Consider the following 12,799-nt stretch of genomic DNA (forward strand, 5'->3'; position numbering starts at 1 on the left):
TATCACCCTGGGCAAGTCACTTAACCTTCATTGCCCCACAAAGAGAGAGAGAGAGAGAGAGAGAGAGAGAGAGAGAGAGAGATACATGTGCATACTTATTCTCTCTACACTCAGATGCAGTTCCTTTCAGCCATTTCTGAAGAGCCTTTAGGTCTTTGTGAAGGGCTGGACACTTATCTCTCAGAGCTATCATTTGCTTGGGCAGGATGGCAAAACTAGATATCCATCCACTTCCTGTAACTAGTCCACCTGCAATGTTCATAACATGTAGTCATCTAGCTTGCATTTAAAATGATGGGGAACTCACTACTGGTTAGGATAGCTTAGTCTATGTTTGGACGGCCCTAATTGTTACGAAGTTTCTCCTTAGGTTGAGTTCAAATCTACTCCCTTGTAATGCACATCTTGGTTCTGCCCCACTACCCAGAGTCAAGCAAGATAACTTTAATGCCTCTTAAAGAATACTAGAACAGGAAGAGGATTGGATGAAGATGAAGATTGATTGATGAGGAGGACTGATTGATGAAGAGGAGGATTGATTGGTGATGATGAGGATTGCTAGATGATGATTGATGATGATGACAAAACGTATGGTACTTTTCTGGGCTATTGTGAAGAAAACTCTTTGTCAGGTATAAGGTACTATATAAATGTTATCTATTACTGTTGTTGCAGTAGTCGACCTCATGGGCTTATTGTAAGGAAATCTCTTTAAAGTACTATATACATGTAGTTTACTATAAAAAAATAATGAGCAGGATGCTATTAAAAAAATCTGCAAAGAGCTACATGAGTTGATGCAAACTGAAATGTACTGTATACAAAATAACAGCAACATTGTAAGATGATCTGCTGTGAATGACTTGATAATTTTCAGCAATTCAATGATCCAAGACAACTCTGAAGGTCTTATGAAAAATGCAATCCATCTACAGAGAAAGAACTGATGGTATCTGAATACAGATTGAAGCATATTTTTTGGTTAACTCTTTTATCTGAAGTTTGTGGTTTTTGTCTATTTTCTTTCACAATCTGGCTAATGTGGAAATGTTTTGCATGACTGCTCATGTATAGCTTATATTGTATTGCTTAAGGTCTTGAGGGGAGGTTGGGAGGAAGGGAGGAAGAAAATTTGGAACACAAAGTTTTAAAAAATTGATGTCAAAATTTGTATTTTATGTTTAATTTGGGAAAGTAAAATTCTAAATATTGAAATTTTTTTAAAAAAATAGAGCAGGAACATACCAGAGACATCATCAAGTCTGTGCTAGAGATTCTTAGTAAAGAAAGATGACTTGGTGTCACACAGATGGTAAAGGAAGGTGGCTTGGTGGTGCCATCTTGCATAAATACTGAGCCTGGAGTCAAAAAGACCCAAGTTTAAATCTCACCTCAGGCATTTACTAGCTGTCTGTGTGACCCTGGGTAAATGACTTTATCTCTGTCCGTCTCCATTTCCTGAGCCATAAAATAGGCATAATAATAGTGCCTACCTCCTAGGGTTCTTGTGAGGATTGAATGAAATGTTATTTGTGAAGATTTAGTATGGTGCCTGGCACATAGTCTTAGGCATTTAATACATATTTATTCTTTTCACCTTAAGGACAGAACAGAGGCTCAAATCCAGCTCATGGAACTCCAGGTCCAGTATTGTCATTCCACTCTATCATGATGTCTGCCAGCCACATGGTGGCAAATATTTCACAGAAGTTCAGATTCTTAGAGTGCGAAAGAACTTTGGAAGTCATCAATAAAGTTCAATTCCCACCTGAAAGAGAATCCCATTTATAGTAACAAAGACAAATGGTCCATCAGGCTCTCTGTATAAAGTCTAATGGAAATACTACCTACTTCCTAAGACTGCTTATTCTCTTTGGGCACAGAGCAAACTCATAGGGAGTTTTTCTTATTGTTGAGTTGTTTTAGTCATGTCTGACTCTTCATGACCCCACTTGGGGTTTTCTTGGTAAAAATGCTGGAGTAGTTTGCTATTTTCTTCTTCAACTCATTTTACAGATGAGGAAACTGAGGCAAACAGGGTTAAGTGGCTTGCCCAGGGTCATAGCTAGAAAGTATCTGAGGTTGGTTTGAACTCAGGTCTTTGTGACTCCAGTCTCCAGTGTTCTATTTATTGCAACATGTAGCTGCTCTGAGTTATTCTTTTTTCTTTTTTTTGTGGGGCAATGAGGGTTAAGTGACTTGCCCATGGTCACAGAAGCTAGCAAGTGTCAAGTGTCTGAGGCTGGAATTGAACTCAGGTCCTCCTGAATCCAGGGCTGGTGCTTTATCCACTGTGCCACCTAACTGTCCCCACTCTGAGTTATTCTTGTAAAAAAGTTTAAATCTGCCTCCATGCAACTTCTACCCCACTTTGCTTCTACTTCTGCTCTCTGGGCCCAAGTTTCATGTCTCTTCAAATAATGGAATACCACCATGTTTCACATTAAGTTTTCTCCAGGTTAGCTATTTCCCATTCCTTCAAATGATCTCTTAAAGTCTTTCATCATATCCTTGCTAACTATTCCCTTCCTTTTGGAGGGTAGGGGGGTATCAAAAACAGGGTAGAGATGGGGAACTTATAACCAGACCAAGTTCAGGAGAAAGTCAGCTGACTTAGAAAGAGAGAGCTTGGATCCCAGCTCATGTTGGGGGAGGAGCAAAACAGCTAGAACAATGGGATGGGGCAGGGAGGTGCTGAGCGGAGGTGAAAGCACAGGAAAAGGTAAAACTTTGCAGCTGAGGTGTCTGCCAAATCCATGGCAGAGATGTCAAGCTGAAGGTGGGAGGATAGAAGCTTACTATGGGTGCTGAAGATATGGAGGGAAATGTTGCAACTCCATCTGTTTGAACACTACCATGTGGGGGTGGAGCATAGTGGGAAGAGAATGCTGTTTGTTATGCCATGTCTTTCCCAAAGTAAACCTCCTTAGCATCTCTCCCTCCTCCCAACTCTCTCCATAGAATAGTTTTTACACAATCTGAACAGGATGTTCTTAGGTGGAGGCATCCAGGGATAGAGTAGGTGTGGCTAGAACATATGGAGGGCTTCACAGTGGCTGCTTGAAAGGGTGCCCAATCCACAATGATGAAATAAAACCAGGTTTAAAGAGCTTTCTGAAATGCTTGAGTGGGAGACTGGAGGAAAACAGAGATGACTTCTTTTTTATTTTTTTTAATAGGAGTAGTTTGCTTGATTTTTTTTGTCATTGTTTTTCTTCTGTTATTGAGCACTATAACATTACGTGTCCAAAATAAGCATGATCCAGATACAATAAAAGGTGGCAAAGTTGGAGAACTCCAAAGCAGTGGTCCTGGTTTGCTCATTCCTAGGCACCACTCTAAAGGGTCTGAGGATCTTTGTTAGATATTCCATGAAGGTGCATCAGACCCTAGAACTCACAGGTTTAGAGCTAGAAGAGACTTCACAGGCTAGTTGAGTCAGGAGATGTGGAAAGTCAGGACCAGAAAGGGGAGTGATTTGCCCAAAGTCACACAGGGAATAAAGAAATAGAGCCAAAATTCAAACCCTGGAACTTGGGTTCTTGCTGAACCAAGCTGCTTTAATTTTTTAATTAAAAAAATCCATTTATGAAATATAAAAAATCAATTTATGTAAGTAGTCTTTGTATAAGTATAAGATTATATAATTCCTTCCTCCAGTTGCTAGGGCAGAAAGATGCATATATTGTCAGATGGCTAGTCTGACAAGACTAGAAACTCCCACTACCAATGCAAGACAGGGCAGCAACCTTTTCTGTAATTTTTAGGTAACTTAGCTCACCTGGGGTGGGCAAAGGACTTGAGATACCACCTTGACCATTTATCCTGCATTGCCCATATTATAATAATATAATAAAATATTAATTTATCAGTGAAATCCTTGGTCCAATTCCCTTTCCTTCTTCCACACCCCCCCCTCATTGATTGCTCCCTTGTAATAAAGGAAAACAGTCAAGCAAAACCAAAAAATCCATTTATGCAGATATTCTATGTTTCAGTATAAGATTAAGTGATTTTTCTTAATTAAAGTTGTCATATCAGAAGTACCACCAAGCTGCCTTATTTGGTATATAGTCTATTTTGTTTATAGTTGCTTCCATATTGTCTCTTCCAGTTGATTGTGAGTTCCTTGAGGGCAGGGACTGTCTTTTACCACTTTTTTTTTATCATTTAGCAGAGAGCTTGGAACGTAGTAGGTACTTAATAAATGTTGATTGATTGATTGATAAAACTTCCTAATAGGCAAGTACCACAAAATAACACTGTCCAAACATTTGTTTTTTTATTTCAAACAAAACAAAACCAACAACAAAAACTCCAAGACTTAGTTAAGACTAAGCAGTTTTCTATCATCTCTTCACCTCCTTCTCTCTTTTTTTATTCTGTAGCAATTTATGTTCCTACCTCCCCTGCAATTTTTTCCATGCTTCTGTAATAGAACTGTGGTGTTATTGGCATATGAGACAGTAAAGTAGAGACTGTATACACAGCTTCACAGTGGTCTGGCACAGCCAGTCCAATGATCCAGGAGGAAGGAGGGTTTAACTGGGAAATGCCCTGGACTTGGAGTCTGGAGATCTGAACTCAAATTCAGATTCATCAGCTTCCTTGTTGTGTGACCTTGACCAAATCACTTGTCACTCAGTGCCTCAGGCAGCTCTCTAAGACTAGGAGTTGCAGATTTGAATCACTAGAAGGTGTTCCCTATACACACAAAGGTGCACTGTGGCTAGAGCTCCAGGCCCGGAATCAGAAAGGAATTTTGTTCCATTGTTGTTTTTTTTCCCCACTTCATGACCCCATTTGGGATTTTCTTGGCAAAGATACTGGAGTGGTTTTCCATTTCCTTCTCCAGTTCACTTTACAGATGAGAAAACTGAAGCTGAACAGTTTGTATTCTAGCCTCAGACACTTTATAGTTGTGTGACCCTGGGCAAATCACTTAACCTCTGCCTGCCTCCATTTCCTTATCTGTAAAATAGTTATGATCATCATACCTACCTCCCAGGGTTGTGAGGATAAAATGACATCATACTGATAAAGTGCTTTGCAAACCTTAAAGTGCTATGTAAATGCTAGTTGTTGGTGGTGATGTAGCTACTACTACTACTACCACCACCACCACCATTAATTCCCAATGTATATGAAAAACATTGGGACCAACCAAAAGAAAAAAATGTAAACTCTACCCTGATGCTATACGCTATGCCTGAGGCTAACCTCCTTCAAACAAATCCCCATTTCTCCATCCTTAAGATTCATGCTTTATCAGGTCTCCCTCCCCCATTCCAGTTCCAAGACCCTAGTCTATTCTGGCTCTGACTCATTACCCAACAGGCTCCAGCTTAGTTTGATTCCTGCAGTGCCTTTTTTTTTCTTTTTTAATTTTGGTAGGGGTTGGGGTCATGAAGAAGGGAGAGAGGGAGATCATAAAAATTCCCTCTGCCCATATCAACTAGCAATTCATCTGCAACTTAAGACTTGAGAGTATAAGCTGTTCGAAGCTGTACTTCGAAGCTAGGCTTTTCCAACTCCAAGTTCTTTCTGACATTGACCTCTCTGATTTCACGTTGTCATTAAGTCACATCAGACTCTTCATGACCCCATTTGGGGTCTTCTTGGCGGAGATACTGGAGGGTTTTGCCATTTCCCTCTCCAGCTCATTTTGCAGATGAAGAAACTGAGGCCAACAAGGTTAATGACTCACTTAGCTAGTGAGGAACACAATGTAAACTCAGGTCTCCTGATTTGCTCTTCGGTCCCTATATCTTGCTCCTTTGCTACAAGTGTGTTTTCCCTGTGATTACAGCTAGACAGAATCTCAAACCTAAAACCTCACACAATGCCTTCATTTTACAGAGTTCCTCCTTTGTAAACTGAGGCCCAAAGAGGGGAACATGATATATAACTCAACATTATTATATCCTTTTTATAATGTCTTCCACCAAAAAATCCTGCCAGGTTTTGTTAAAAAAAAAAAAAAGGACTAAAAATGATAGCTGCTCCCTGTGTAATCTCAGCATGTCACTTTACTTTTCAGGTCTTGGCATTTCTCATCTGTAAAATGAGAAAATTTAACTAGATGACCTCCAACATTCCTCCTCCCTCAAATACTTGATCCTAGGACCTGTATCAGTGAAGCCAGGAATTTATATAGTCCTAATGTAATAAGTATATTAGCATGGACCCTCTCAACCTGGATATTAAGCCCTATGTACTTGAATCAAGCTGTCCACTAGTTTAAGAAGGTGATACCACCAACACAAGTAAAAAAAAAAAAAAGCTTCTCTAATTATCTCTGTTATTGAGGTAAAGGTTGATAAGGCCACCCAAGATTAGAACCAAGAACTCCTTAATCAATTCAAGCTTGTTCCAGGAAACTACAAAGTCTAATTGCTACCTCTTGCTCATTTAGGAAAGGGCACATAGGTAGTACTATGTAATGTTTTTATTAATAACTTCAATATCAAACTAGTAGTAGATCAAGAGTATCAAAACATATCAGAGCAAGTATTGGAACTTTGATAAATCTCATTTTAAAGATTGGTGAAGTGACCAAGCTTGGCTGGAAACAAATTGATCTGTTATTAGATCAATTCATCAAGGATTGGCAATTTCATCTAGTCATTCCTTAACTTCAATTCATACCTTGACACAATTCATCTATAATTTCATAGATAAGTCTCAGGAAGTTGTGTGAGGATAGAGAAGTGAGGTGGCTTCTCTTTGGTCCCACAGCTAGGGAGTGTCAGAAGGATTCAGACACACCTCTTTTTGACCTCACTTCCAGAATCCTGTTTATAACCAGCTTATATTATTTTATCATTTTAAAGTGATTATAATAGTGCTAGGAGAGAAGTCATTTAAAAGGTAAATCTGAACTTTTGGAATGGAAAGAACTAACAGATGTCTATTAAGCATCTGATAATTTAAATTATAATAATATAAACAATAATTTAAATCATTTAATGTCTATTAATTATTTGCACCCTTATATAATCTTGTATAAACATGGTCAAGGAACTTATGTTGTTGTTAAGTCAAAATTACATATCATTTTCTAGAAAAAATTAGGGACACACCAACTTTATCCAAAGCAAAATGAAAGAACTGTAAGGAGGTGTGGGGGGGAGATCCACCAGCATATTACAGTCTTTTAGAGGCAGATAGGACTATTGAGTTAAAATTTCTAGGAGTTCAATGTCACATTCCTGCTTTTTAATAAAATCTGGATACTGCAAATTCCTGACATTCCCCGTCAGAAGGTCATACTGGCAAGGCCCCAAGCAAGCCTGGAGGTACGTGTGTGGCTGCATTTACCTGAGAAAGTATGCCAGCTAAGTAAACAGTACACTCAGTCTTTCCATATATCTCAGTAGCTGATGCTATCTAAGAGCATTCACTAACAATCTGCAGGTTTAGATGGAGGTCCCCTCATTCCAAAGCTGCCTTTTCAACCTCTTCTATTTTAAAGTCAGCATCAGAACTGAGATGCCCAGGTTCCACTGGGTTCTAGAGCAAGGACTTCCTCTGTGCCTTTTTTTTTAACAATGCAGCAAGCCCCCCTCTATGTATAAGTATAAGAGAGAATAGCTCCAGTTTGTAAAGGCTTTAGGGGTACAAAGAACAGGCACCTATGATCTCATTTCATCTTCACAACAACTCTGCAGGGACGATCATGACAACAGCTCTACTTTTCCCACATTGTCACGGTGAGGGCTAGATTTTTCCAGGTAACAGATTCATGGGTTCTTAGAGCTTGAAGCTATTCCAGTGGCTATCTAACCCAGCCTGTAACTGACCTAGAATCCATTTTCCAACATGAGTAACATGTGGTCGTCCAGTCTTTGTTGGAAGACCTCCAGTGAGGGGGAACTCCACTTTCTCCATTCAAATTGAATAAGCTCTAGTTGTTTTGAAGTTTGCCCTTCCATCAAACTCACTCTCTACCATCTAACTTTAGGGTAAGCTCTATTTGTTAGGAAGTTTTCCCTTATATGAAACCCCAATGAGGAAGCTATGGTGCAGACTGAGTGTGACTTGTCTAAGAATATTCACCTACCAAATATAAGAGCTGGGATTTACTAAAGGCAGCACCTTGATACCCTGGAATCAGAGGACTTGGGCTTAAAGCCTCCCTCTGAGACTTGCTAGCTGTGATCTCAAATCTACTACTAGTTCCCCAACCCAAACATAATGTTCTCTCCCACTGGTCCTCCTTCAAAAGCCTCTACTAAAGCCCATGTTGGCATTAGCTCCAAGAATAGAATCCTAGAGTTTACTATGGCTTTGAGTCAGGCACAAATGACACCTCTGCTTAAGCATCAAATCACCCAGCTGCAGCTGGGCATCCTGTCCACCCTTAGGCACTGACCAGGCCCAGCCTCTGAAGCCAAAGGAACTCAAGTTCTCACCTTTCCAGGCAGGAGTGGGGCAGGGCTGCTAGTCCTTTGCACATTTTGACTTGCTGGGTTGTGAGCTCAAGCTGTGAACAGGACGGTGGGACTGCCCGAACTCAACTTCAGCACGATCTGTAGCTGCCTTTGCCTCCTTTAGGAAGATATAGAGGTTCTGTCCCGGCCCTCTGTCAGTGGCCTGGCCAATCAGTAGCTTTGGAGTAAATTGCTGGCTAGGGAGCAGAGCCAGTTGTGTAGATAGATGGGAGGGAGGGGGCTGCTGCTGCTGCTGCTGCTCTTCCTCCTCCTGCTGCTCTTCCTCCTCCTCCTCCTCCTCCTCCTCCTCCAGACAGAGTGGTAGCTGAAGATCTGAGTAAAACAGTATTACTTCATTTGTTAGAGTCAAATTACAGGTATTGCCTGCTAAGAAGGGAATCTGTACCCAGCTGCAACAAAGCCCTGGGGGGTTTTCTCCATTGTTTTTCTCCATTGTTCAAGGTGAAACCAAGTATCCCAAAGTCTGTGAGTTACTAACTCCCATTTTCAGTTTCCAGGCTTCTCTCCACCCCCACTTTCCTTTGTGGAACAGGGCAGGCCCTTAAACTGTTTAAGTGAATTTATCACTCAAATCTCCTCCTTCAGAAAAGTGACATGCAGCCCATTTCCTTGATGGCTCCCAGACTGGGCAAACTCTCCCTAACTTGGCCTTTCCTTCCCCCATAGCCTTTCATGTGGCAGGCTCTCATTATCATTCTCTAGTTCATCCCTTCCGGGCTCAAGGTGTCTACTTTCTAATCTTCTAAACTAATCCCAATAATCTGCTAATGGAAAAACGCTAGAGAGGTGATTAGATGTCAGCATTGTATCTGAGACCTTCTGGAGTCAATGCCTAAACTGTGTTTCCTGACCCCTGCGGAACTTTAATGCCATAAATGTCAGAATATATCTTGGGGAAAATAGCCCAGATCAGCAGTCTTACCTGGCTATGAGGAGGGTTGAGTCACCCAGTGAGGTATCAATAAAAGATTTATAAATGGAAGCACAGAAGAAAAGACAGCATGGAGGCTCGAGACAGAAACAGTTCTCCCATAGGGAGAAGTGAGGCAAATCAGGAGTTTGGGCTTCAAACAAGCCCAGAAATGGGTGAGACCTGGGAGTCAGTGAAATGGACAAAGCAGAGTTTGGGATCCTGATCCAGATGAACAGCCGGACAGAGGTAGTGAGGCGGTGGAAAAGGACATTGAGAAGTAGGCAACATGGCCTGGCCCTTGTTGTTCAGCAGTCAGAGGGCTTATATTCAAATTCTACCTCCAACATTCCCTGTCACCCAATCTCTCTGGGCCTCAGTTTTCTTACCTAGAAAAGCAAGAGATTGGACCAGATGGATTCTTTTCTCTTCCGACTCTAAATCTATTTTCCTATGACCCCATGGTATTATATTAGTGCCCATTAAATTAGTGCCCAGATAACCAGAATAGCAAGACAGCTGGGAACTGTGTTGAATAAGGTATTGCTGAAGGATAGGCAGTTATTTAGCCTGGAGAAAAGAGGAGAATATGATAGCTATCTTGAAATATCTGAAGGGGCATATGAAAGAGAGAAAGCAGGAGAACACAGTACAGTGGAAAAATAATTATACAATCTGGGTCTGTGTCTCAGATCTTGTGTGGACTGTCTGTGTGACCTTGGGCGAGTATTACTGAATTTCAGAATTGGAAGGCACCTCAGAGGCCACAGGGTCCAATGCATAGACACAAAAGAATCCCTTTAGTAACATATCCAAAAAGAGATCATGCAGCCTGTTCTGGGAGATTTCCAATGACAGGGAATGCTTTTTAATGAGTTTTGAAGTTTCTTTTTAGACCAAGTTAAAATTTGCCTATTTGAAATTTGTATTTCATCGCTGCTGGCTCTGCCCTCCGAAGCTTAATAAAATAAGTCTGATCTTTCTTTCATTGGTGATCCCTTCAACAATTCAAAGACAGCTATTATGTCACTACAGAGGGAGCTAAGTTGATGAAGTAGAAAGGAGAAGGGACCTGGAGTCAGGAGGACCTAAGTTCAAATCTGGTCCCAGACACTTAATAGCTGTGTGACTCTGGGCAAGTCACTTAACCCTGTTTGTCCCAGTTTCCTCATCTGTAAAATGAGCTGGAAAAAGAAATTGCAAACCACTCCAAGAAATACCAAGAAAACCCCAAATGGGGTCACAGAGAGTTGAACATGATTGAAATGATTCCAACAATTTCATTATTTACTCAAATGGAGTTTACAGTCTACCCAAACCCTAAGATCTTTTTCAAACAAACTGCTATATTACCTTACCTTCTCCCTTTTGGTTTTACAAAATCACTTTAAAAAAAAATCCAAATCTGGATTTACCTATTAAAAATTATTGTGTTAGAATTTGTTCAGTGTTTTAGACTAGGGATACCAATATGCAGGTGGCTGCCTATTTTTTAAGGCAATGGAGGTTTTTACATTTTAAATATAATAAAAATTTATTTAAAGATGTAAAAATCATTCTTAGCTTTTGCAGGCCCTACCAAAAAAAAGGTAGACCAGCTGAATTGGACTCTGGGGCCATAGTTTGCTGATTCCTATTCTAGATTGTCAAGATATTTATGTATTTTTACTTTATGAATTTGGCCTCAGTTTCTCCATTTACATCATAAGGGAGTTGGATTAAATGAAATTATCTAAGGCCCATTCCAGTTCTAAAAAAAAGTTTTATAATCCTAGGGTTAAATTTACTTTGCATTGCTCCAGATTCCCGATCTTGTATAGGTATGGGGAATCAGACTTTATCTCAATATAAGGGAAAACATTCTAGCAGTCTGAACCACCCAGTAATGGAATGGACTCCCTTAAAATTTTTAATGCCACCTCACTGGAAAGGTTCAAGAAGAAGTTGAATGATTACTTGTCAGGGATGCTGAGGAAAAGGTGACTACATGAAGTCAAAGGTTGAAATGTGTATGCTTGGGATTTCTGTCTTTTCTAATTCTGGCATTCTATGAGGAGTACCCAGTGCCTACAGACCCCAAGTTGTATCTGTCAACTCATCTGAGCAGTAATTAGGGAGTTAGGGAAGGGCAACAAGAATTCCTAGGGTCAGAATCTTCGTAAAATTGAGTCTATGATGTCGTTAACAGAGAGGAGGGTGAGGCAGACCACCAAGCCTGTGAGTGCCACACAAGAAGACCTGAATCTGAATTTGCTTTAGGCAAACCAGATGGAACAAAGAGAGAGAAAGTGGATTTCCGGAGCTGTAAGGATAGGTGAGAGGCACAATAGCTGAAACCCAAGGGAGAAACAACTTTGAGGTCTTGGGACCAGGTACATGAGGAAAGAATCTCTCTGGGTCCACAGTCAGATTCTAGAAAAAAACATCTCATGAATAACAAAACTGGACATACTTCACGATATAGTTATTGTTTTCAAGACCTGAGTTTCCATTCTAGTAGCAAGTTGGGGGAAGCAAATTTAGAAAGGTTTTTGGGTGACCTAAACCAAGAAGTGTGAGAATAAAGTTAACATTAAGGCAGAACATTTCCTGTTGTTCTCCCTTAATTCTAATAATGCCTTCCCTCTGTTGTTTCTCTCCAATTCATCCCATGTGTAGTTTCTTTGTATGTAGCTGTTTCCACATTGTCTCCCCTATACATATGACTGTGAGCTAATTGAGAGCAGGGGCTATCTTTTGCCTTTCTGTGTATCCCAGCAGTTAACCCAGTGGCTGCCACACAATAGGTGTTTTTAAAATATTGTTTACTGACTGACTGGCTAAGACTGAGTAAGAAATGAGATTAGAAGTAAATAAGAAGGGAGCAGCTAGGTGGCGCAGTGGATAGAGCACCAGTCCTGGACTCAGGAGGACCTGAGTTCAAATCCAGTCTCAGACACTTGACACTTACTAACTGTGTGACCCTGGGCAAGTCACTTAACCCCAATTGCCTCACAAAAAAAAGAAGTAAATAAGAAGAAGCCTAGTCATCTCAAGGGACCTTTGTAGGCAGTTAGGTAGAGTAGTGAATATTGAGTGCAAGACTTGGTAGGGGTGTGTTCCAGGGCAAATCATTTAACCTCTCTCAGCCTCAGTTCCCTCATGTGAAAAACCATGTATTAAGTTCACCACATTGTTTTTGAAGCTAAAAGAAGAATTGAGTTATGCTGCTAAAAACTTGGGCTCTCAGAGATCTGAGAACCTTGCACAGACAGGATGTATGTCACCAGGTAGCAGTTGTGGATAGTCCTTCTTGAGGAGGAGCATGATATTGGGGAGGTGATGTCATGATTTCCAATGAATTGGATTTATGTGAAGAAGAGCTGTGCCACCAGGTAGCTACTACTTCTCAATGAGTGGTGAAAGTTCTCTAACCTGGAAAGTCGAGATAGAGTCT

General features: G+C 40.6%; 1 protein-coding gene across 1 annotated transcript in view; it reads right to left on the bottom strand.

The window, feature by feature from the left end:
* The window catches only part of RGS5 (regulator of G protein signaling 5), a 90,286-nt gene extending 81,636 nt beyond the window's left edge, over positions 1-8,650 (bottom strand). Inside the window, exon 1 of the mRNA XM_044001431.1 lies at positions 8,415-8,650. The gene's annotated coding sequence lies outside the window, so the exon portion shown is untranslated. The remainder of the gene's footprint in view (positions 1-8,414) is intronic.
* Between the last annotated feature and the right edge of the window lie 4,149 nt (positions 8,651-12,799).

Source organism: Dromiciops gliroides, chromosome 4 (assembly GCF_019393635.1).
Source record: "Dromiciops gliroides isolate mDroGli1 chromosome 4, mDroGli1.pri, whole genome shotgun sequence".
Classification (NCBI taxonomy): domain Eukaryota; kingdom Metazoa; phylum Chordata; class Mammalia; order Microbiotheria; family Microbiotheriidae; genus Dromiciops; species Dromiciops gliroides.